Below are 26933 nucleotides of genomic sequence, written 5' to 3'. Positions count from 1 at the left end.
TGCTATTCTCAGCCTGTGAATCACCAGTGTTGTGGACAGACTGCCCCCTGTGGGTCTGATGCACTCAGGAGGCTCTGAAAACAGATAAAAAATAGAGGCTTTTTACTTAGGAGACCTAAAACTTACACAGCACACTCTCCCTAACATGGTGTCAGGTAAGGAGAGAATGCATGGGGGGCCTAGGCTTTTGCTTTCGTTCAGGTATAGGGTTGGGGTCTGGGTTTTTGAGGATGCTGCTGCTGCCACTGCTAAGTTGCATCAATCATGTCCAACTCTGTGTGACCCTTAGAAGGCAGCCCGCCAGGCTCCCCCGTCCCTGGGATTTTCCAGGAAAGAATACTAGAGTGGGTTGCCAGTGCCTTCTCCATTCAAGGATGCACTATTGGTGAATTGAAAACATACGAGGGAGAATTTAAAGTGTAGGAAGAGAAACCAACAAACAAGTGACCCAAATGGTCAGTTACAGAAATCAACCAAGGTTTCTAAAACAAAGGAGCCTGGGGAGGGGGCTGTGGCCTGGCCCTTCCCTGGTGTTTTTGGAGTTCTGTGAGTCAGTCTAGCAAATCATACAACCTGAAGGGGGAGGTACTGGGATTCCTGAGTTTGTAGCCAAGTCGGGCAGAAGTGTGGGGGAGCTGGGGACCCAAGAGTTGGCATCTGAGGTGGGGACAGTCTTGTGGAACTGGGATCATACCTGTGAGGCTGCCCCTCCTTCTGGGGTGGTTAGTGTCAGAACTGAGCTGAAGCCATGGGCACACAGTTGGTGTCAAGAAGGGAAAACACACAAACAAAACCCTCTCAGCCAGGACCTGTGAACCCTCTGAAATCTCAGTGTTAAGCAACCACTCTCGACTTCCACCTCCTGTCTTTCTGGCTCAACCCTTTGTAGATGAAGAACCTAGAATCCTTGACCTGATGCTGCTAAGCCCCTTCGCATGCCCCCGGGTTCAGCCTGTTTTCAGGATGCCTCATGCACAGCAGGTCCTGTCTCCCCACTAGCCCTGCTTGGACGCCTCCTTTCCCTCCGCTTGCCTTCACTCCCCATGACTGCTTCACGCGGCACCTCTTTCAAAGCTCCTGTCAGCTCCCCACGCCCACTGTCAGCTGAGAGACGTAATGCCAGGTTTTCAAAGAAAATCAAAGCAACCAGAAATGAATTTCCCCAGTTGCGGCCCCCAGGTGTGTCCACGTCTGTGCCCAGTGTGGCGTGGGATTCTCTCCAAGCTCCTTGCACACCTTCCTGTCTCTTCTCCCTGCCCCCCTTCCCTGGTACCCACCACCTCCTTTTTCTTTCACCATTTTGGAGAGATTCTGAGTGGTTTCTGTTTGATGATGACTCATCTTTGTTCAGGTGAAATATTCCTGTCCTATTTTTCTTAATTTATTTTATTTAACTTCTTGCTTTACTGATTCTTTTTTTGTTTGTTTGTTTTTTAATTTGTTCTGGCTCTTAGCTGTTGCATGCAGAATCTTTAGTTGTGACACGTGAACTCTTAGTTGAGGCATGTGGGATCTAGTTCCCTGACCAGGGATCGAACCCATGCCCCAGCATTGGGAGCTCAGAGTCTTAAGCACTGGACCACCAGGGCTGCCCCTGTACAATCTAAAGAGGATTTGTAAGGGGGTAGACAGAATTGGGTTCCAGGCTACAGGGATCGCTCCCTATGATGCATGACTGTTACTATGAATACCTTCTTTCAATGGGTAACCAATGAGAATAACACAAATGGACCATCCACATTCTCATAACCAGATTCACAACTGTTGCCTCCTAAGAAGACTGCTTCCTACCAGTGTGGCCCCTCATGCGATGGTTAAGTTAGCACATCTCTTCTCCTTCCTGAAGCTGAGCTTCCTGTGTTATACAGCAGCTTCCCACTAGCTAGCTGTTTTTCATATGGTGGGATTATAACAGTCTTTTACCTTCACTTCCTGAATCCAGTCTACATATAGCTAACAAGTTTTTTCCATATTACAAAGTTGACAGTGTTATTTTCTCATTTAAAGTCCTTCAGTTTCTTCTCTTTGCTTACAAGACAAATTCAAATATCCAAACCTGAGTCTACATATCCTACAGTGTTTCCTTTTTCTTTACCAAAGGACACATGACTTCCAAATTCATATTGAAATCTACACCTTTCTATCTTTGCCTATGATCTTCCTTTTTCCAGGACTGGCTTCACCACTGTGTGTGTGTCTGCCTCATAAATACTGACTCATCCCTTAGACCATAAATCAAAAACTGACCTCACAGCAAAGATTTCTCAACCTATCCCCCTGCTCCCACCCCCACACTATAGGAACAGGAACAGCCCTTCCTTCCTTTAAGACCCCTCCTCCTCACTGCAGTGAATAGTGATGAACTGTTACAGTGTGGATCTATTTGATTCAGCTGAAAGCCCCTGCATTCTGGGAGCATATTTTGTTCATTTTGTACCTGATTGTGCCTAGAAACTGGAAATCGTGGGAGCAGAGGAAATGGGTTTCAGGAAGAATTGTGCTGAGCCCAGCTGCCCTGTGCCTGGAAAGGGGGCCAGAAGAGTGCTAGAAACTGACAACCAGGTGATGCCCGGAGGGACCCATCTGACTCCTATCCTTGTGTAATTCCTCTCACTTGAGTGCTTTGCCCAGAAACTTCAAGGATTAGATTACTAACCTGGAGTAACATGAAGCAGGAGGATAAGCCACAATTCTGAGTAATGTACTTCCTTTTATTAAGCAGGAGGGACAAACATATTTTCCCCAGAGGCAGATAATTTGGCTTTTACTTAGTGCAGGAAGTATCTTTTTGCTAAGAAACCATTCATCAGAGCCTAGTGTCAGCAGGTGGGAGCTGTGGGCTCTGATGCTGTAGCATCTCAGTTGGAGGGACCTAAGTGATCATCGCCGGAGAAGGCAATGGCACCCCACTCCAGTACTGTTGCCTGGAAAATCCCATGAACGGAGGAGCCTGGTAGGCTGCAGTCCATGTGGTCGCTGAGCATCGGACACGACTGAGCAATTTCACTTTCACTTTTCACTTTCATGCATTGGAGATGGAAATGCCAACCCACTCCAGTGTTCTTGCCTGGAGAATCCCAAGGACGGGGGAGCCTGGTAGGCTGGCGTCTACGGGATCACACAGAGTCCGACACGACTGAAGTGACTCAGCAGCAGCAGCAGCAAGTGATCATCACATTTTCCAGATGAGAAAACTAAGGTCTAGAAAAGAGAGGCTACTTCCCAGGGGTCCAGAGGCAAGTGGCATCTCTGGAGCCACAGCCCCAGTTTCCTGACTCTATAATTGGTGTTTTCTCAGTTAATGCTGAGACTCATTAATGACACTCTTTCATGGAGGAAGTGTCTAGAGTTCTGAATAATAATCAGAAGAGAAATCAGAAAATAAAAGAAGATTAAAAAGGTGAAATTAAGCAATGTTGTGCTATTTCCTTTTATGGACACTTTTTAATATTATTGCCAAAGTATTTTTGTCATTTTCAACCTAAACCATTTTTTAGTCTCCCTATTTCAAATGCACTTGATGAAGCACCCTCCACAGACCAAGGTACTGAAGACCCCAAGACTCTTCACCTCTTCTCAGCTGAGTTCCTTGCTTCCCCGCCCCTGCCGCCTACTTTCCTGGTGATGCAATGGTTAAAGTGCACGTCTAGGTATGATTTACTGCGTTGTCTCCCCAGACAGGTTTTCTCTCTTTTTCTTGCTGGCATGCTGCCCTATTTCCTCTTGATTTCCTCCCTTCTGCAGGGGGATCTGACCATCTGAGCCCTAAGGCCGTGCCATGGTGTCACAGAGAGCTGTTCTCCACCTTCTGTCTCCTCCAGTCCTCAGTGTTCTGGGTACTGCAGAGGGTTCGGACCCTCTGACACCCTCCACTCCCCCAGCAGCTCAGCTCTCCAGGGTCGGCGGTGATTGGCTCCCTGAGCTTGCTGAGGCAGGGGCAGTGACGAGGCCCCCGCATTTTGCTGCCTCGCATCCCCTCCAGTCTCTGACAATGAGCCAGGCCCAGGTACAGAGGCCCCGGGCGCCAGGCGCTGGCCCTTGGGTCCCTGCCAGGAGGCACTGCGCGTCCACAGGTGCCCACTCAGTGATTTCTCTGGTTCATTAGCGCCCGGTGATGGGAACACGGTGGGCTGTCAGGGCGCCTCCGGGAACAGGCCCTGGAGGACGAAGGAGAGACTTCTCAGGCCCTGCTGCCCACAGGAGAGGAGGCGGGTGAGCGAAGCTGAGGGCCCAGGTGGTCCCGGTCTCGGCTCGGGGGACCCCAGGCGGGAGCCCAAGGACCAGGCGAGCGGCCGTCCACCCGCGGTCCCTGCTCTGCGTCGGGCCTCCACGCCTCTCAGAAGCGCCTGGAGCCAAGTGCCTCAGATCCGGGGGGACTGGGGTTCAGCTTACCCAGCTCTGGCATCTCGCTGATGAGGGCGCAGAGGTGCCATGAAGGGACTTTACCTGTATTCGGAGGAGGGACTGTAGTCTGGGTCTGAAGCCTTGGTCCAGCGTCATCTTTCCATAAGACATCCGAGAGTTGTCTGAAGCTGCTTCTGAGGGAGCGAGGGGGCTGCGTGAAGGGACATGCGCGGTGGCGGCCCGGCTCTGCGTCCAACCGGGGCTCAGTCCTCCTGACCTCGGTGTGGTCCTGCTCCCCGCGGAGGGAATGGCCACTGAAGGTCATCCCCGGGAGGCTGCAGGGAGGGTCCTGGGGCGCTCCTCAGGGAAAGGGTCCTGGGGCCCTCCGCGCGATGCTGGTGCGGTGCTCCAAATGCCCTACAAGCTTTCCCGCACAACAGACGCTCAGGGCGGCCAACCGCGGCCCAAGACCCAAAGCGGCCTGTGCCCACGTGGGATGATGCCTCCTCCAGACTGACCTGAGACAGATCGTCAGGGGCTTGAGGGGCCCCTTCTTGTTCTCACTGGAAGCAGGACCCCGAGACTGGAGGGTGTGCAGAAGCGGGCATGCTGGGCCCTGGGCTCCTGAGCCCCTGAGACAGGAGCGATGAGTGAGGCCCCTCGTGGTCCAGCGCGTAAGGCGTGGGAGCACGGGCATTGATGGGAGAAGTCTGGGCACAGAGGAAGAAGGAGAAGAATCCCATCCCATGTTCCTATGATTCTGTCAAAGGTGCTTCTTATTTCCAGGCTCGAGTTATTCTTCATCTGGTTCACACCTCATCTCAGCACTAAGGGGACTCAGTCATGGGTTTCCAAGACCTTGGAGTCTTGTAGGTGAAACAAAGTCGACAGGTAACAGGACTCCCAACTCGTTCATGACTCAAGGACGTCATTCTGTTTCTCTAGGGGGAGAACGAGGGCTCAGAGTGAGGCCTGTCCTGTCAGAGTGGAGTCAGTAAGCTCCTCAGAGCAGAGCCGGATGGGAACAGAGCTGCCAGCACCCGACAGAGAAGAGACCTGCTTACCCAGGGCCACATGCTCCCTGGCTGGCCTGCTGGAGGAGCACGTGGGGAGCAGACTGGGGCCTTTTATGGCCCCAAAACTGAAGAAGAATTTTATGAGATTCTTGTGACTGCTCTCTCTCCTTCCCTTCTTCCCTCCATTTCTATTTTCTCTCCTTTGAAGTAGCAACCATCCTTGCCTTGGACAGTTTCTCTCACAGCTCATACATCCTCCAGAGATTTCACTCAGGGCCCATAATCAGAAATAGCTCACATTACTAGACCCAATGTGGATGTTTATCTCGCTCTAACTTTTCAAACAGGAATCTTGACATGAACTCAATCATCTCCATTTTGACCCTGCAAGAGTGGTAGACTTAATCCCAGGGTGGCAGAAGCACTGGGTGTTGGTGTTGTCATTAAGATTCCCTCCATTTCTTCACTGGACACAGTCATTTCTGACCACCCAAGGACATCTTGGCTGAAACTACAACTTGTGCTTCATGCATGAGTTGAAATTCTTCATCAAGCCCTGGAAGAAAAATCAAAGGTTTTTACAGAAGAAATTACACATAAAGAAAAAAAGGTGGAAGCATCTATTTAAAAAACAGCAACTGTCTTTAAAAACTGTTTTTGAAAAACCTTGTTTCATTTTTTGAGATTGAGGAAGTTGATCTTTGACAGGAGAAAGAAGGGATAAAGAAACCCGAAAACAGGGGAAATGGATAGAAACAAGTTAATGTTTGCATTGTCATAACTGAGAAAGAGTTTACAGCATAAAAGACATTTACCAGAGGATAATGCCTAGGCATGATTTTGACCTTGTTTGGCCACAATTTCCTCTTCTGTGAAGTAAGGAAGTTGGCTTTGAGGATCTCTGACAGTTCCAGGCATTGTGAGTCAATGTCTTTCATTAAGAGCAGAAAGGAAGACTCCTACAGTTCAGAATCAAGGAGGTTAATGATAATTCTTAGAGACTTATAATTTTAGAGCTGCAAAACCACTGAGAAGTAACCACAAAAAATCTAAATGAATAAGAGTTCAACTTGTGGGCTAGTGATGCATTATTATCCCAGATCCAGAGCTTTTCTTATGCAGACAGTAGCAGTTATAAAATGTAATGAAAGAAGAATGTGGCTCATAAAGAAAAACCATGAAATATCTAGGAGTCAAGTTACAAAAACACTCTGAAGGACCCAGAAAGAAACTTACTGAAGGTAAGTTTCTTAGTACAAAAGGTTGTACTAAGAGGAGGCAAAAACATCTAAAGGGAAATCTAGTTCTTAGACTCAATCACCCACATATTTTTTTTCTTTAGTAAAACCTGTAATTTCAATGAAGCAATAACATTGTGTTTAACTTGATGGAATAATTTAAATGTTATTTGGTAATAGAGAATCAGTGAGTGTAGCCATGCCCTCTGAAAGAGACTAAAGAGGGAGATTTGATTATTTTGTACTCGAGGAGCTGTGTTATTAATAGCTCAGATCACTTAGTGCTGCCTCCAGCAGAGACAAACAGAAGAGCAAAAGGAACAGAACAGTCTCTAACCAGGACTAGGTAGGTGCCAGGCAGGCTGTGTGGTTTAGGTGCTCTGATGGGTGTATAATATGTGTTCCCCTGTCCTCCCCCGGATGGCCTGCTCTACTTGGATCACCCGGGTGGCCCTGATCATTTTCAATTCTTCCAATCATGTATGAGCTTGTTTCTCTTCCATGCAAGATTAGATTTCCTAAGAGGACAGAGATGGGAACTCAGACATCAGCCTTCCATATGAAACATGTGGGAGTGAGGGCATGTCTGTGGGCTCAGGAAATTCATAGTGCTGGATGGTGCAAGCAACAGTTCTCAGGTCACTGCTGGGGACTTGTCTGTCATAGGTTTTCAGAAGAGCCTCCATTCCAGGGCTGAATGAATTAAGGATGAAACTAACCAGGAATACAGACAGAAGTAGATAAAAATACTAATAAATATCTTTGAAGAAAACCAAAGGTAATCTCTAAGTGTAGCTATAAATTTCATCTATTAGATGAGCAAGCACACAGCCAAAAGCAAGCCAGAAACAATTTTTGCTATACATATACCATAGGATTAGTGACCTTAAATATACATGGGATTCTGAGAAGTCACCACTTACCTGGTGGCTCAGACGGTAAAGCGTCTGTCTGCAATGTAGGAAACCCGGGTTCGATTCCTGGTTTGGGAAGATCCCCTGGAGAAAGAAATGGCAGCCCAGTCCAGTATTCTTGCCTGGAAAATCCCATGGACGGTGGAGCCTGGTAAGCTACAGTCCATGGGCTCGCAAACAGTCAGACACGACTGAGCAACTTCACTTCACTTTCTGAGAAGTCAGCAAGGAAAGATGAATAGAAAAATGGGTAAAGTGTAAGAGATAAAAATAACCAAAAAACATTTTAAAAAATGTTCAACCTCAGAAACAATTTTTTTTAATATATTAAAACAAAAAAGAAAATATTCCCTCATTCAATTTAGAAAAATTGAAACAATTCTTAAAACCACTAGTAATGAGAATATTGACTGTCAAATATACTGTTTAACATTGTCAGTAAGAGGATAAAGTGGTACAACAGTTTCTAGCATGCGCAATTGGGAAAAACCCATTAAAACTTGAAAAATGCATATATATATATATAGCCCGTCGCTGCCACCTGCACTTACCGCCCCCCCGTTGCAGCCGCCTGCACTTAGCGTGACGGAGCAGGGATGGCTGAGAGGAGCTACCCCGCATCTGAGGTCAGGGGCCGCGACGAGAGGAGTTACCCCACATCCGAGGCCAGGGGTGGCGGGCGGAGGAGCTACCCCATACCCCCACGCCCGAGGCCAAGGGCAGCGGCTGGGAGGAGCAACCCCACACCCGAGATCAGGGGCGGTGGCCAGGAGGACCAACCCCACGTCCAAGGAGCCGTGGCTGCGCAGGCACAGGAGGGCCTAGAGGAGCTATCACACGTTAAAGGTCAGGAAGGGTGGCGGTGAGGAGATAACCCTCGCCAAGGTAAGGAGCAATGGCTGCGCTTTGCTGGAGCAGCCATGAAGAGATACCCCACGCCCAAGGTAAGAGAAACCCAAGTAAGACGGTGTGTGTTGCAAGAGGGCATCAGAGGGCAAACATACTGAAAACATACTCACAGAAAACTAGTCAATCTAATCTCACTAGGACCATAGCCTTGTCTAACTCAATGAAACTAAGCCATGCCCGTGGGGCAACCCAAGACAGGCGGGTCATGGTGGAGAGATCTGACAGAATGTGTCCACTGGAGAAGGGAATGGCAAACCACTTCAGTATTCTTGCCTTGAGAACCCCATGAACAGTATGAAAAGAGGGCACAATAACAGGCTGTAAATGTCAGCCCAAGAGAGCTGTTTACACTCTCTGATCCTAGTTTCCAAATTACAGCATAAAATTTCTATTCACAACAAATTTGAAATTCAGCATTTCTCCTACTGAACAAGCAAGTATAATAGGAGGGACAAAGTGAGGGAAAAAGAGGTGCATAAGACAGAATACTTTCCTGGCAGTGTATTTTGGGGATTCCTGGTTGAACTGAATTATTTCTTCCCCCAGATTGTGATCTCAAGACTTTCTTCCAAAAACAGACATTTTAGTTCTTTCTTTAGGTTCTACAATACTTAATTTGTGTGACTCTCACACAAGTGTGTGTCTGGGAAGAAAATGAATGGTCTTCATCACATGGTAAACACTTCTGCTGTATGATGGACTCATGTTTGATGGAACTTCCTGAATTAAGTAAACTGAGGAATTCACATTTAATGGATCATCCCTGAATTACATTGGAAAGCTGAAGCCTGATTCTATTGTTTTCTTTATTCATCGACTATTCTGTCAACATCTATTGAACACCTACTGTGTGCTAGAAACTTTACTGGTAGCTGAGGCCATGGAACCAAAGTCTCTTCTCTTACTCAAGTTGGGTGAATGAAGGATGTCTTCCCAGTGAAGGCCATGTGTGAGCTGAGACTATAAAAAGCGAGTACAAATCAATCAGGGAAAGTCGGAGGACAAGTAGCTTAAGTGTGTTTCAGAGTGAGAAGAACACAATATGGCAGAAAGACGACTGACACTGTGTCGGGGTTAGTTTGAGAACCAGGCTGACATAAGATGAAACTCGAGAAAGTATGGCCAACCGGTGAAGGACCTGAGACACTAGAGAATTTGTCCTTCATCCTTTTAACAGAGAAACACTGAAAATTTTACATGGAGGTGTGACGAGGGATGGGAACATGGAGAGACTGGAAACTCAGAGGCCACTGAGATTATCAGCAGCGACCACAGCTGCTTCAGAAAGCAGTCTGCTGTCTCTTGTGACGTTAAGCACATGTTGACCATGTGGAAACTCATATGCCAATGGGAACACAGATATCCTTCCACAAAGGGACACAAAACCTCTGTGACTTTTCACACTATAACACCCACACACACACACTCAAAGCTCTTTCCCTCAGTCCATACATTTGTAGACAGAGATTAACAGGTTGGCTTTCCTGGGGCTCAGTGCTAAAGACTCTGCCTGCCAATGCAGGAGACACAGGAGATGTGGGCTTGATCCCTGGGGCAGAAAGATCTCCTGAAAAAGGAAAGGACAACCCACTCCAGTATCCTGCCTGGAAAATTGCATGGACTCAGTCCATGGGGTCACAGAAGAATCAGACATGATTTAGCAACTAAACCCCACCACCAACAAATGAGGTTGTGGAGAACATCCATTTCAACAGTCACAGGAGCAGAGACTGAGACCTAGGAAAGGCAAGGCCTGTCCAGAGTTAATCAGCTAACGAGTGGTGTGACCAGACTTCCAACTGAAATCTTCCCATCCAGTTCATGACCTCATGCACTCAGAAAGACCCCACAGGACCCGAGTGAACAGTGGCTCTTTTTTAAAAGGACTCAGCGGTGGGGAGTGTCTGCTGCTGCTGTGGATGCTCTGATGCTGAAACTAGACGATGCAGCAGTGTTTCTTCCGACTCTTGCATTCTCCAGGCAGGATGACACACAGGGGGTGTTCTGATACTTGTAGGCACCACCCATTTTCTCACATTCAAGGTTTTTTTTTTTTTTTTTTTGCTTTCCCTATAAAGGAAGGGAAGGTGAAAAAGAAACAAATAAATAAGGCATGTGTAACTAAAGCTACCAGAATTCATCTTATATAGCAAGGAACTCCAAATTACAGTCCACAGGGACACAACTGGCACTCTCCTTGGTTTGGTGTGACCTACAAGCTTAGAATGGTTTTCCGCATTTTTTTAAAATAATACTAAAAACTGAGAAGGGGCCTTAAATTGTTCTAAAGGAAGGTGATCACACTGATTCATTTAAACAGGGTCTATGGGGCTTCCCAGAGGCTTCCCTGATGGCTAAGCTGGTAAAGAATATGCCTACCACTGCAGGAGACATAGGAGATGAAGGTTCGATCCCTGGGTCAGAAAGATCCCATGGAGAAGCAAATGGCAACCCACTCCAGGATCCTTGCCTGGAGAATCTCATGGACAGAGGAGCCTGCTGGGCGACAGTCCATGGGGTCACAAAGAGTGGACCACAACCGAGTGACTAAACAATTGGACCTGCTTGTTTAATGAATTCTGAGCAGAAATGCCATTTCCCTTCAGGGCTGGGGCCCTTAATCGCCAGCACGACAGTCCTTAGAGCAATCTGCTCGGACGCAGGACCAGCATCACCCACGGTGGTGGCTGATCCTCGGGAATGGGGGGACTGATCAGAGCACACAGGCCCTCCTGGGTTGGCGTCATTTGAGCAAGAATTAAGTTTGGATTTTTTAAGATGCTAAGATCTGGAGGTGCTCTCACCACAGCACAGCCTGGAGCATGCTGTATCCTGAGGAGGGCTGCAGGGAAAATGTGAGACACCCAGTTTAGCTTGGATTGCAGGTGAGCAACACATAACCTTGTAGGATAAGTATGTCCCGAGTGATGCATAGATCACACTTGAGCTAATTTGTTGATTTTATGTAATTCAGTAAGTAAATCAGTTTTCTAGGATTGTTGAATATTTAATAAAACAAGGTCTTTGGAGTCAAACCCACTTGGGCTTAGGTTAAAGTTCTCCCTACATTCAATCTGCACTCCTTTGAACAAATTACTTCATTTCTAAATCCAATCTTGTAAAATGGCCTACCCCGTAAATTTTGCTATGAGGAATATATTTGGGAAAAGACATTAAAAGTTTCATTGTTTTAGTTAAGGAGGAAGTTCAGTTCAGTTCAGTTCAGGCACTCATTCATGTCTGACTCTTTGTGACCCCATGAATCGCAGCACGCCAGCCCTCCTTGTCCATCACCAACTCCCAGAGTTCACTCAAACTCATGTCTATCCAGTCAGTGATGCCATCCAGCCATCTCATCCTCTGTCCCCTTCTCCTCCTGCCCCCAATACCTCACAGCATCAAGGGCTTTTCCAAAGAGTCAGCTCTTTGCATGAGGTGGCCAAAGTATTGAAGCTTCAGCTTCAGCATCAGTCCTTCCAATGAACACCCAGGACTGATTTCCTTTAGGATGGACTGGTTGGATCTCCTTGCATCCCAAGAGACTCTCAAGAGTCTTCTCCAACACCACAGTTCCAAAGCATCCATTCCTCAGCACTCAGCTTTCTTCACAGTCCAAATTTCACATTGATACATAATTACTGGAAAAAACATAGCCTTGCCTAGACAGATCTTTGTGGCAAAGTAATATCTCTGCTTTTCAATATACTATCTAGGTGGGTCATACCGTTCCTTCCAAGGAGTAAGCTTCTTTTAATTTCAAGGCTGCAGCCAACATCTGTAGTGATTTTGGAGCCGAAAAAAGTAAAGTCTGGCATCGTTTCCACTATGTCCCCAGCTATTTGTCATGAAGTGATGGGACCAGATACCATGATCTTCGTTTTCTGAATGTTGAGGTTTAAGTCGAATTTTTCACTCTCCTCTTTCACTTTCATCAAGAGGCTTTTTAGTTCCTCCTCACTGTCTGCCATAAGGATGGTTTCATTTGCATATCTGAAGTTATTGATAATTCTCCCGGGAAACTTGTCCAGCCCAGCAGTTCTCATGATATATTCTGCATATAGGTTAAATAAGCAGGGTGACAATAGACAGCCTTGACGTACTCTTTTTCCTATTTGAAACCCTTTTGTTGTTCCACGTCCAGCTCTAACTGTTACTTCCTGACCTGCATACAGGTTTCTCAAGAAGCCGGTCACGTGGTCTGATATTCCCATCTCATTCAGAATTTTCCACAGTTTATTGTGATCCACACATCAAAGGTTTTTCGCATACTCAAAAAAGCAGAAATAGATGTTTTTCTGGAATTCTCTTGCTTCTTCAATGATCCACTGGATGTTGGCAATTTGATCTCTGGTTCCTCGGCCTTTTCCAAAACCAGCTTGAACATCTGGAAGCTCATGGTTCATGTACTGCTGAAGCCTGGCTTGGAGAATTTTTTTTTTTTTTAATTTTTAAACTTTACAATATTGTATTAGTTTTGCCAAATATCAAAATGAATCTGCCACAGGAATTTTGAGCACTGCTTTACTGTTGTGTGAGATGAGTGCAACTGTGTGTTCGTTTGAGCATTCTTTGGCATTGCCTTTCTTTGGGATTGGAAGCGGTCAACATGACTTCCTATTATTATTAGCGTTACTGTTAGTCACATGGAAATGATTGGTAAGCCGTAAAGTCCCCTGTAAATGTTTTCTATCACCATTACAATTTATGGGTTTACCACCAACTAGTTAAGGACAATCATGGGAGGCTATTTTTCACTTCTTTAAACTTGTCTTTCATTATGTGTAAAATGGAGCATGTCGCATATGCTATGCTTCTCTCAGATTTGATATTATTCCCTTCAGCACCTCACTGGATGAGGAATCAACTTGACCTTCCCTACTCTAGGCTCCACGGTCATGCACCATATCACCCGACCAGTTGCATCTGCCACTTAACCCGATGTTGTCTGGATAAGACACACAAGTAAGAGGAAGAGAAGGTAGAGTAGCTTCATGATGGGAAACGAGTTTACAGAATTCAAAGTAGACCCAGTGTCTGGTTGCACACCTGAATCGGGGCAGGGGATCTGGGAGAGAGTTTGAAGACTTCAGCTGGAAAAAAAGTGCTTTTATCCCAGCAGAGATGTTCAGCTGGGCCTGGGCCTAATTTGAGGATGTTTCAACTTTGGACACATGGTCCAAGTGTTTGCCTGTCGTAAAGGAAGAGGTTTGCAAGAAGTCAGGGTTTCCACATTGATTCTCACTTCTGCTTATGGCTCTGAGGTTTGGAGCATTTTTTGGAGAGAAATCATTAAACACTGAATTCTGTTAGAAAATTATTCATTTCTTTTTTTCACCTTTATTTCATGTCTCTGCATCTGTCCATTTCTCCTTTCAGAATAAACACTCTCAATCCATGGGTGCAAAGAGTTGAACATGACTAATTGACTGAACAACAACAACCCAACACACATACAGCTTTTACAATCGAAAAATGAGAAGGAATTTTCGAAATTAAAACGGTCTTCTTGCACTCTCATGATTTTTTTTTTTATTTTTTTGCTAACATTTACAGAGAGAATTGATCCATCCTAAGCAAGCTATTGCACACACCACAATGAGGTGAGGCTTCATGGGCTAGAGTATTTCTTAATACAGGTAATTTGTCAATGTATTCTTGAGTGAAAAGCACCAAAGGATACCAGATAAGGGGCTTCCCAGATGGCTCTAGTGACAAAGAGCTCACGTGCCACTGCAGGAGATGCAGTTTTGATGCCTGGGTCGGGAAGATCCCCTGGAGAAGGGAATGGCAACCCATTCCAGTATCCTTGCCATGGACAGAGGAGCCTGGTGGGTGACAATCCATGGGGTCGCAAAGAGTGGACCACAAGCGAGTGACTAAACAACTGGACCAGCTTGATTAACGAATTCTGAGCGGAAGTGACATTTCCCTTCAGGGCTGGGGCCATTAATCGCCAGCACGAGAGTCCTGAGAGTGCTTTGCTCGGACACAGGACCAGCAGCACCCACGGTGGTGGCTGATTCTCAGGGGTGGTGGGTCTGATCAGAGCACCAGGGCCTTCCCGGGTTGGCATCATTTGGACAAGAATTAACTTTGGCTCTTTGAAGATACTAAGATCTGGAGGCGCTGTCACCACAGCACAGCCTGGAGCATGCTGTCACCTGAGGAGGGCTGCAGGGAAAATGCAGGACACCCAGCTTCGCTTGCATTACTGGTGAGCAACACATTACCTTGTAGGATAAGTATGTCCCAAGTGATGCACAGATCACATTTGAGCTAAAGTATTTGTTGATTTCATGTAATTCAGTAAGTACTCTAGTTTTCTGGGATTGTTGAATATTTAATAAAACAAGGTCTTTGGGTCAAACCCACTTGGGCTTCAGTTCAAGTGCTCCCTACATTCAATCTGCACTCCTTTGAACAATTACTTCATTTCTTAATCCCAACTTGTAAAATGGACTACCCCGTAAATTTTGCTATGAGGAATATATTTGGGATAAGACATTAAAAGTTTCATTGTTTTAGTTAAGGAGGAAGTTCAGTTCAGTTCAGGCGCTCAGTCGTGTCTGACTCTTTGTGACCCCATGAATTGCAGCACGCCAGCCCTCCTTGTCCATCACCAACTCCCAGAGTTCACTGAAACTCATGTCCCTCGAGGCGGTGATGCCATCCAGCCATCTCATCCTCTGTCATCCCCTTCTCCTCCTGTCCACAATCCCTCCCGGCATCAAGGTCTTTTCCAATGAGTCAGCTCTTCGCATGAGGTGGCCAAAATATTGGAGCTTCAGCTTCAGCATCAGTCCTTCCAATGAACACCCAGGACTGATCTCCTTTAGGATGGACTGGTTGGATCTCCATGCAGTCCAAGGGACTCTCAAGAGTCTTCTCCAACACCACAGTTCAAAAGCATCAATTTTCCGGCACTCAGCTTTTTTCACAGTCCAACTCGCACATCCATACATGACCACTGGAAAAACCACAGCCTTGACTTCACGGACTTTTGTTGGCAAAGTAATATCTCCACTTTTCAATATACTATCTTGGTTGGTCCTAACTTTCCTTCCAAGGAATAAGCGTCTTTTAATTTCATGGCTGCAGCCACCATCTGCAGTGATTTTGGAGCCCCCCAAAATAAAGTCTGGCACTGTTTCCACTGTTTCCCCATCTCTTTGCCATGAAGTGATGGGACCAGATACCATGGTCTTAGTTTTCTGAATGTTGAGGTTTAAGCCACCATTTTCACTCTCCTCATTCACTTTCATCAAGAGACTTTTTAGTTCCTCTTCACTTTCTGTCAAAAGGATGGTGTGAACTGCATATCTGACGTTATTGTAATTCTCCCGGCAATCTTGATTCCAGCTTGTGCTTCTTCAAGCCCAGAATTTCTCATGACGTACACTGCATATAAGTTAAATAAGCAGGGTGACAATAGACAGCCTTGACGTACTCTTTTTCCTATTTGGAGCCATTCTGTTGTTCCATGTCCAGTTCTAACTGTTGCTTCCTGACCTGCATACAGGTCTCAGAAGAGGCGGTCACGTCGTCTGGTATTCCCATCTCGTTCAGACTTTTCCACAGTTTATTGTGATCCACACATCAAAGGTTTTGGCATACTCAAAAAAAACATAAATAGATGTTTTTCTGGAACTCTCTTGCTTTTTCAATGATCCACCAGATGTTGGCAATTTGATCTCTGGTTCCTCTGCCTTTTCCAAAACCAGCTTGAACATCTGGAAGCTCATGGTTCATGTACTGCTGAAGCCTGGCTTGGAGAATTTTGAGCTCTGCTTTACTGGCGTGTGAGATGAGTGCAATTGTGTGTTCGTTTGAGCATTCTTTGGCATTGCCTTTCTTTGGGATTGGAAGCGGTCAACATGACTTCCTATTATTATTAGCGTTACTGTTAGTCATGTGGAAATGATTTGTAAGTCGTAAAGTCCCCTGTAAATGTTTTCTATCACCATTACAATTTATGGGTTTACCACCAACTAGTTAAGGACAATCATGGGAGGCTATTTTTCACTTCTTTAAACTTGTCTTTCATTATGTGTAAAATGGAGCAGGTCTCATATGCTATGCTTCTCTCAGATTTGATATCATTCCCTTCAGCACCTCACTGGATGAGGAATCAACTTGACCTTCCCTACTCTAGGCTCCACGGTCATGCACCATATCACCCGACCAGTTGCATCTGCCACTTAACGCGATGTTGTGTGGATAAGACACACAAGTAAGAGGAAGAGAAGGTAGAGTAGCTTCATGATGGGAAAGGAGTTTTCGGAATTCCAAGTAGACCCAGTGTCTGGTGGCACACCTGAATCGGGGCAGGCGATCTGGGAGAGAGTTTGAAGACTTCAGCTGGAAAGAAAGTGCTTTTATCCCAGCAGAGATATTCAGCTGGGCCTGGGCCTAATTTGAGGATGTTTCATCTTTGGACACATGGTCCAAGTGTTTGCCTGTCGTAAAGGAAGAGGTTTGCAAGAAGTCAGGGTTTCCACATTGATTCTCACTTCTGCTTATGGCTCTGAGGTTTGGAGCATTTTTTGGAGAGAAATCATTAAACACTGAATTATGTTAGAAAATTATTCATTTCTTTTTTCACCTTTATTTCATGTCTCTGCATCTGTCCATTTCTCCTTTCATAATAAACACTCTCAATCCATGGGTTGCAAAGAGTTGAACATGACTAATTGACTGAACAACAACAACCCAACACACATACACCTTTTACAATTGAAAAAAGAGAAGGAATTTTCGAAATTAAAACGGTCTTCTTGCACTCTCATGATTTTTTTTTAATTTTTTTGCTAACATTTACAGAGAGAATTGATCCATCCTAAGCAAGCTATTGCACACACCACAATGAGGTGAGGCTTCATGGGCTAGAGTATTTCTTAATACAGGTAATTTGTCAATGTATTCTTGAGTGAAAAGCACCAAAGGATACCAGATAAGGGGCTTCCCAGATGGCTCTAGTAACAAAGAGCCCACGTGCCAAAGCAGGAGATGCAGTTTTGATGCCTGGGTCGGGAAGATCCCCTGGAGAAGGGAATGGCATCCCACTCTAGTATCCTTGCCTGGAGTGTCCCATGGACAGAGAAGCCTGGTTGGCTACAGTCCATGGGGTCACAAAGGGTTTCACGTAACTCAAGTGACTTAGTACACATGCATACCAGGTAAATCATTGATATTTTTTGCATGTCTTCCTTCTCTCCACTTGGTTTTCCTTTATAGTGCTCATATCTCTCTTTTTCTTCATATGTAAGTCTCAAAAGTAACAAGTCTTGTTTTATTATGTTACAGTCTCAGCACCTAGAACAGTTTCTGGCATAGAGCAGGTAGTCAAACATTTGTTTCTATGAATAGGTACTAGTGTGAAGAGTCAACATAGAGGTGAATAAACAAATGGATGAATGGAGAGAATGAGGGAGGGAAGCAGAAAAGAAAGGAAGGCTTGGGCATAATCCTTAGGGTTTTGAAGGTCTGTAGAGAGCCCATTAAGTTGCTTTATCCCAAAGTGTTCCCGAGCACAAGCACCCACTCACCTATTCCCAACATAACAGGTCAAAAAGGTCATAATACTTCATGGTCTTTAGCCTTCACTCACGACCTCTCTTCCATCTTACCTGAACTATATGTTCTGACGTTTTTCTCTCTGTCCTGATGCAATTTAGCAATAAAATGTTTTCACTTTTAATCTTTTGATCAGCATTTGAATCTTTCACTAAGTGAAAATCTATTTAGTTTAGTGACATCAACCTAAAAACAGAGCAAGTGTTTGTAGTAAGCTGTTTAAATAAGTCTTACTTAATTCTACAGAATAGCTGTGAGGGTTTTACTTCCTTGGCCCCAGCAACAGTACTTTTACAATAATAGAAAGAAAGTATAGACTACAGGCAATTGGCCACCTTTCTCTCTTATACTTTTATACTGAAAGTGATCCTTTACCCTGACTCCCTAATTGTTATGCATCTATTCCCACCCCTTCTTCAACTATAGATGTCTCTCTCTCTCTCCTGGAAACCTACCTTGCAGATGGCTCCTCTGCCCTTCTCAGGTGGATTGTGGCAGAGACACTGGGAGCCCCTGTCCATGGCTACATGATTAGAGGCCAGGACAACAAAGGGTGGAGGAAGGGGTGAGTGAGGTCACACAGGATGCCTTGTGATCCCCGTTGGCAGGAGTCATCCTGGCGGAGAGGTGGGGGACCAGCCAGACTCGTTGGCATTGTTGCCACCAAAATCTTGGTTTTCTCTGCCCACTGGAGCCAAATAAAATTTGCAGAGACAGAGTTTGGGGCAAACAGAAAGATGGCTTTAATCATTAAGCTGGCAGAAGGGAGAACACAATAGGTTCCTGCCTCAAGGAGCCTGTCTCCCATTCATTGGGAACCCAGGGAATCAAACAGTTGGGGCTCACAGTCAGGTGTTGGAGATATGGAACAAAAGGTGTAGGGGTCCTGAATTCTCTCTTTTTGCACTGTTTGGAAACAGTCACTAGGCCAGTGTCAGGTATCTTGGTATTTGGGTCTGGCAGTTGGTCCCGGTGCTTGGGTCTATTGTCCTTTGGGGATTTCCTGGTGACTTTCTTCCTGTAATACAAAAGGGGGAAAGCAAACCACTAGGGGTGGCTTCCAAAGAGAGTGCACCATAAAGTTAAGCATCAACATGAGGTTAAAATAGAGCAAAGAGAGGTACCAAACTACAAGGGGAGGTTTATGATGCCATAAAGTTAAGTTCCAGACGTGGCTAGAATAAGTTAAAGAATCATTGATGCAGAGTGTGGCTCCTGCAGAGTTAGAGGGCAACAGGTACAGATGTAGTTTGCATAACACGTTAGTCTTCTGAAAAGAAGAAACTTAGTTATCAATGCAGACTGTTGATTGTCAGCAAAGTAATGCTCAAAATCCTCCAAGCTAGGCTTCAACAGTACATGAACTGAGAGCTTCCATATGTACAAGCTAGATTGAGAAAAGGCAGGGGAACCAGAGATCAAATTGCTAGCATATGTTGGACCATAGAAAAAGCGAGACATTTCCAGAAAACATCTACTTCTGCTTCATCGACTATGCTCAAGCCTTTGACTGTGTGGATCACAATAAACTGTGGAAAATTCTGAAGGAGATGGACTACCTGACCTGCCTCCTGCAAAACCTGTATACAGCTCAAGAAGCAACACTTAGAACCAGACATGGACAAACAGATTGGTTCCAACTGGGAAAGTAGTAAGTCAAGGCTGTATATTGTCACCCTGCTTATTTAACTTCTGTGCAGAGTTCATCATGTGAAATGCCAGGCTGGATGAAATACAAGCTGGTTCGGGATTGCTGGGAGAAATATCAATAATTTCAAATTGCTGATGATACCACCTTTATGGCAGAAATTGAAGAGGAACTAAAGAGCCTGTTGATGAAGGTGAAAGCAGAGAGTGGAAAAAGCTGCCTTAAAATTTGACATTCCAAAAACTAAGATCATGGCATCTGATACCATCATTTCATGGCAAATAGATGGGGAAACAGTGGAAGCAATAGATGACTTTATCTTTTAGGCTCCAAAATCACTGCAGATGGTGAATGCAGCCATGAAATTAAAAGACGCTTGCTCCTTATAAGAAAAGCTATGACCAACCTAGACAGCTTATTAAAAAGCAGAGACATTAGTTTGCCAACAAAGGTCCATCTAGTCAAAGCTATGGTTTTTCCAGTACTCATGTATGGTTGTGAGAGTTGGACTATAAAGAAAGCTGAGCACTGAAGGGTTGATGCCATTGAACTGTGGTGTTGGAGAAGACTCTTGTGAGTCCCTTAGACTGCAAGGAGATCCAACCAGTCCATCCTAAAGGAAATCGGTCCTGAATATTCATTGGAAGGACTGATGCTGAAGCTGAAACTCCAATACTTCGGGCACCTGATGGGAAGAAGTAACTCATTTGAAAAGATCCTGATGCTGGGAAAGATTGAAGGTGGGGGGAGAAGAGGATGACAGAGGATGAGATGGTTGGATGGCATCACTAACTTGATGGACATGAGTTTGAGTAACCTCTAGGAGTTATTGATGGATAGGGAGGCCTGGCATGCTGCAGTCCTTGGGGTCACAAAGAGTCAGATATGACTGGGCAACTGAACTGAACTCTAGCATATGAGATCTTAGTTCCCTGGCTAGGGATTGAACCCATGCCTCTTGCATTGGCAGCTGGAGTTTTAACCACTGGACCACCAGGGAAGTCCCTGCTTTTAGTTTTTGTAGCTGCACTAGATGGAGGCAAGAGGTAGAGACAGTTTGGGTCTCACCCCTGAGTAAGCATGAGAAATGAGACCCAGGACCGAGGTGGAAAGGCTGGCCTTGGACCAGAGCATGAGCCCATTTGGCTCAAGAGTCACATGGGAAAGCCATCATCTTCCCGGTGCTGAAATGACACAAGCATTCCTCCCATGCAGGAGTCCAACATGACACCCAGAAATGTTATGGCAATAAAACATCAACAGATACAAGGATGCAAATTAAAATTAAGTAGAAATTAAAAACTGAAATCCCAACAAAGAATATGATCAAAATTTAATAGAAACAGTACCACGAAACCACACTTAATGGCAGATAAACGTTCCATGATAATAAAACAAACTAAAAATAAAGGATAAAAGGGATACAAGATATATGAGGTGTAAGACTGAGTCCCAAATACAACCTTCGAAATGCAGAAGAGTTGGCAGATGCACCATGGGCATTTCTGTGAAAAAAGAAATATAAAGTTGAGTAAAATGTTGACAGCTGTTATCATTCTTTTCCTCCATTAAACATACACAGGTTTGTCTCTTTTGAGCTGCTAATTTTAGGCTCAAGACATGATTTTAAGCTACTGCTGTATTGATTTCCTGTTGCAGCTGTACCAAATTGCCACAAGCTACATGGCTTAAAGGAACACATACTTGTTATTGTGGTTCTGAGGATCCAAAATCCCAAATGGATCTCATTGGCTTCAAATCACGGTGTCAGCAGGATGCTGTTCCTTCTGGAGGCTTCCTTCCTTCTAACTCAGAGAAGCTGCCTGCCCTCCTTGGCTTATGGCCTCTGCACATCAGTGTGAGCTGATGAGAGGCTGGTTTAGCCTCTCAGCGTGCATCTCTGACACTGGTCTGCATCCCTCCTCCACATCTAAGGGTCCTTGTAATGAGATGGCATTGGGCACAGCCAGATACTCCATGTTATTTCCCTATCTTAAGGCTGAATGATTAGGTACCTTAATTCCACCTGTGCTGTAATTCTTACTTGTCATGTGTCTGCCCTTTCAGGCTACTGAAACAGAAACACCATAGGCCAGGTGGCTCTTTTTTTGCACTTTGTTTTTTAACTGCAGGATGATTGCTTTACAAAATTTCGTGGTTTTCTGTCATAGAAAAACAAGAATCATCCATGGGTTCACCCATGTCCCCTCCCTCTCGAAATTCGTACCATCTCCTTCCCCAACCCACACTCTAGCTGGTCTCAGAGCCCCTGTTTGAGTTCCCTGAGTCACACAGCAAATCCATGCTGGCTATCTATTTTACATGTGGTATTATAATAAGGGCTTACTAACAACAGATCCTTATTTCTCAGTTTTGGAGGCTGGGAGCTCCACGATCAAGACAGAGCAGGTGGCTGGTGGTGAGTGGTCTCCCTGTGTCGTCAGAGGGCACAAGGGGTGAGCCATCTCTCTGGGGTCTCTTTCATAAAGGCCCTCATTCCACCCAGGAGGGTCCCACCTTCATGAACAAATCATCTCCCAAAGGCCCTGTCTCCTAACACCATCCCCTTGGTGACCTCAGCTTGCACTGAGGGAAGAATTAGTGCAAAGACTGGAGAGCTGCTCACACATACAGTGTGCACCAGCAAAGCTCTTTGTTTAACTAGCAAACCCTCTGAAGAAACTGCAAGCAGGCTGAGGTCAGCATGCTCACCCCGCCCCTTGAGGTCTCTGTGTTCTGTGCTGTGTTGCCTTCATTGAATTGTGCTTTCCACAGGACTTGTTTTTCCATAGCATCTAGTTGCATCATATCATGTACACACAGAGATGATTTGTTGATGACAATTTGTGAAGCAATGTTTCGTCTCAATGCCCAACACTTACAGGAATAGGACAATCCATGCCTATAGAGATCTTACAGCCCAAAAGGGAATCAGAAGTGTATCCATGTGCACACAAGGCAGGAGTAAGAAGCACAAAACAAATGGAAGTGAGGGCTGCAGGGGACAGAGGAGGGGGGTTTCCTCCTGGAGCAGGGGCGGGGCTTTCCTATGGGACTGGTGTGCTGGTGATTCTGGACCCCTGGAGTGCATGTTTGAGGGGAGACGCGGGGCATGACAGGGTGCCCTTGGCTGGGAAGCAGGAAGGACCGCAGACAGAGGGGCTGGGTAAGGTCAGGCCCCAAAGGAACAGGGTCTACACCCCTGGGAGCACAGAGGACCCCACCACAATTCCCCAATGGTTCACGTGGGCAGCTCAGAGAGCATCCTCAGGGACTTCGGAATTCACTTGGGATCAGACACCACACAACAACATCAATGACCAGTGGGCAAGATTCTTTAACTTTGAATAAATTTTATTCTGGTTTAAATTTTAGATGCTCTGTCGAAGGGTGCAGTTTCCGCATCGGTCCTGGCCGCGTCTTTGCCTTCTTTTACCACCTCCTGCAGCATTTTACTTGGGCTCCAAGACAGATGCCAATCTGTCTCATGTTTCCAGAGCACTTGATCGGCACACAGATGCCTATATTCCTACAGCAGCTTAGAGGAATCTTACGCATTGAATAAATCCTAAAAAGAGAAGAAAGAGGGAAAAACGTGTCAGCAGGAAAGCAGCATCTCGAGAAGGCCAGCTGTGTCCCCTCTGAGTGAGGCCCTGGGGCTTTCTGTGCTGAGATGCGGACACAGCCTCCTGACAACAAGATGTGAGTCCAGGACCCCGTGGACCAGCTTCCAGACAGATACTGACCCTGCCCAGGTTCTGGTGGACCTTCCGTTTCCAGAACCAGAGGCTGAGGGACTGGGGCATGTGAACCCCGGTTGTGTGCGGGATAAGCTCCACCACGACGGCAAAGACCAGGAAGCTCTGCTACATCGACCTTCCGCCCAGAGTCAGAAGCAGCCCGCAGGGGTCTCTTTTCACAGTTTAGTTTTCCAACTCATGGAGTCAGTCAAGTAGTGGAGCTGAGATACAAGGAAAAGATGCAGCTGAAAGTGTAAGAACTGTTTAAAGAGAACTTACTCTCAAAGCAACTTACAGCTGACAGTGACAATGGTTCAGAAAAAAAAGTTTTGTATCATCGTCTCTACTGACTCAGAACGCTCTCAGCACTGGTGCCAGTCAACCCCTCTCCTCCTCCCTTTGTGGTTTCCTCCTGACTAGCCACCTTCCCATCTTCCTCACAGGCCCTTTTCTCTTTTGGCCACAAGACACCTCTGGTTCCTCTCTAGTTCCCTGTCCAGGGATAGAACCCGGGGCCTGGGCACTGAGAGGCCACATTCCTTACACCCCTGTCCTCTCTCCCTGCCACTGTGCTAAGAGTTGGGTTCATAAACAACACTGATCAGACAAGGCCTTTTCAACTTGATTTTGACATCTAATCAGTTGTCTCAGGTCTCAGTCTCTGCATCCTCTCCCTCCCTCCTTCCCTCCTTCCTTCCTACATATTTTCATCCTATTTCCGGAAATATCAAAGGTAAGATGAAAATCAGACAGTCGATCCTGCACACTGCTTTGGATGTGCTGCCTCCCAGCTGTGGAGAGAGGGTTGCATCGTCAGCGACGTGTCCTGGAGGACCTTCCTGCTGAGGAGACTCAGCACGGAGCGTCCCAAGGGCAGCTCCCAAAGCCCAGGCTCGGCCTGACTCTCCTCTGGACTTGTCTGGTCATCCAGAGCTTCCACCCTTCAAATAGAAAGATTTATAAAGCAGCATTCTGTGCTTCTGTCATGGGACAAAATCAAATTTCTTGCTTTTATGAAAAAGAAAACAAGGAGAGTCACTTAACAGAGGCATCTTCTATTTCCTCCTCATGAGACCAATGAGGAGATGGGCTCAGAAGCTTGACTCGCTAGAGTGGCTTAGAAACAGCCAGGAATTTTACAGGGCGGTTCTCAGACCCCTCTCGCTACTAAAGACTCAGCGCTGGCTTCTCAGAAGCATCAAATATGAAGGTTTAGTCTGACCACATGTAGATAAGGGTAGCAGGACAGAAGGAGGTAGAAACAGGAGAGAGAGCCCATGGCTCCCCCCGGGGCTCTCACGAGCTCACCTGACTCAGCAGACAGGACCAGGAAGAGGAGCGCCAGGAGCAGGTGATGGAGCCTCATCCTGGCGTCCCGAGCTCTGTGGCTGACACTGGAGAAGAGGCTATGCTTGCCGCTTTATAAAGGTCCCAGGTTCCGGGAGGAATTCCGTGCTGGCTGTGGATTTGTTTATTAGGAACTGGTTAATTGAGCCTCTTCCCTGTGTGTAATGCGAGTGGCCTTTATAGCACAAAACAGGGGCAGTCACTCGTATGCTAATGAGGCTGGGGAAAACCCCAGAAAAAGCTTTCCTGCTGTCCTTTTGACCAGGAGCTTTTACCTGGCAGTCATTTCAGCTGATGGGCAGGGGTGTGGCAAGGGGCACAGACTTGCCTGTTTCCCCAGGCAGGGGCACAGACTTCTTGCGGAACCTTCGCTTACCCACTCCCCAGCCCCACCCTCACCCTTCCAGGGCTTTGAATCTGCCCACTGTTTTCCTGTGCAAAAGGAAATGGCACCCCACTCCAGTACACTTGCCTGGAAAATTCCATGGATGGAGGAGGCTGGTGGGCTACAGTTCATGGGGTTGTAGAGAGTCAGACATAAAAGGGAGACTTCACTTTCTTTATTTCTATAGTTCCTCATGGGCTGGAAGAAGCACAAGCTGTAATCAAGATTGCAGGGAAAAATATCAATAACCTCAGATATGCAGATGACACCACCGTTATGGCAGAAAGTGAAGAGGAACTGAAAAGCCTCTTGATGAAAGTGAAAGACGAGAGTGAAAAAGTTGGCTTAAAGCTCAACATTCAGAAACTAAGATCATGGCATCTGGTCCTATCACTTCATGGCAGATAGATGGGGAAACAGTGGAAACAGTGTCAGACTTTATTTTTTGGGAATCCAAAATCACTGTAGATGGTGACTGCAGCCATGAAATTAAAAGACGCTTACTCCTTGAAAGGAAAGTTATGACCAACCTAGGTGACAGTTGAAAAGCACAGATATTACTTTGCCTACAAAGGTCCGTCTAGTCAAGGCTATGGCTTTTTCAGTGGTCATGTATGGATGTGAGAGTTGGACTGTGAAGAAAGCTGAGCCCCAAAGAATTGATGCTTTTGTACTGTGGTGTTGGAGAAGACTCTTAAGAGTCCCTTGGACTGCAAGGAGATCCAACCAGTCCATCCTAAAGGAGATCAGTCCTGGGTGTTCTTTGGAAGGAATGATGCTGAAGCTGAAACTCCAATACTTTGGCCACCTCATGTGAAGTGTTGACTCATTGGAAAAGACTCTGATGCTGGGAAGGATTGGGGGCAGGAGGAGAAGGGCTCGACAGAGGATGAGATGGCTGGATGGCATCACTGACTCAATGGACATGAGTTTGAATGAACTCTGGGAGTTGTTGATGGACAAGGAGGGCTGGCGTGCTGCGATTCATGGAGTGGCAAACACTCAGACACGACTTAGTTACTGAACTGAAATGAACTGATGGTTCCTTTTGGAGAAGGAAATGGCAACGTGCTCCAGTGTTCTTGCCTGGTGAGTCCCACGGACTGAGGGGCCTGGTGGGCTGTAGTCTACGGGGTTGCAGAGAATCGGACATGACTAAGCAACTAACACGTACACTGTTTCCATGAAAGGCTGTTTCAGGCCTAAATAGGGACTAACTCTTTCAGAGGCAGTTTCACTCCCTGGGCAAGACTTGCTGACTCCCAGCATCTGCAGAGACAGCCCCTCTCTTTCTGGGCCCTGGGGCACTGAGGGAAGAGACTCAGTGGTCCCGACCTGCTCCCCACGTCAGCTAGCCTGTTACGGGTTGGCAGCAACAGTTGTCGCCAAAATCTTGGTTTTCTTTGCCCACCAGAGCTGAATAAAAATTGTGGAGACAGAGTTTGGAGGACACAGAAAGATGGCTTTAATCATTAAGCCAACAGAATGGAGAACACAATAGGTTCCTGCCTCAAGGAGCCTGTCTCCCCTCCATCGGGAATCTAGGGGATCATACAATTGGGGCTCACAGTCAGGGCTTGGAGATACAGGACAAAAGGTGTAGGGGTCCTGAATTCTCTCTTTTGCACTGTTGGGAAACAGTCAATAGGCCAGTGTCAGGTAGCTAGGTATTTGGGTCTGGCAGATGGTCCCTGTGGTTGGGTCGATTGTCCTTTGGGGATTTCCTGGTGACTTTCTTCCTATACTACAAAAGGGGGAAGGCAAACCACTATGGGGTGGCTTCCAAAGAGAGTGCACCATAAAGATAAGCATCAACATG

At 46.1% G+C, this 26933-nt stretch overlaps 1 long non-coding RNA gene and 1 pseudogene across 1 annotated transcript; both read right to left on the bottom strand.

The window, feature by feature from the left end:
• Positions 1–4378: 4378 nt before the first annotated feature.
• Positions 4379–5087, bottom strand: LOC147343477 (uncharacterized; annotated as a pseudogene).
• Positions 5088–22978: 17891 nt separating this feature from the next.
• On the bottom strand, positions 22979–24881 carry LOC147343476 (uncharacterized). Its single transcript, XR_015156028.1, has 2 exons — positions 24691–24881; positions 22979–23210 (listed from the first exon to the last, which is right to left on the bottom strand). It is a non-coding gene; the product is annotated as an uncharacterized LOC147343476 (long non-coding RNA).
• Positions 24882–26933: the final 2052 nt, after the last annotated feature.

This window comes from Bos grunniens, chromosome 27, assembly GCF_055505025.1.
Source record: "Bos grunniens cultivar Pamir isolate PY7600 chromosome 27, Bosgru_T2T1.0, whole genome shotgun sequence".
Taxonomy (NCBI): Eukaryota; Metazoa; Chordata; class Mammalia; order Artiodactyla; family Bovidae; genus Bos; species Bos grunniens.
This window is presented reverse-complemented; position numbering and strand designations above follow the sequence as displayed.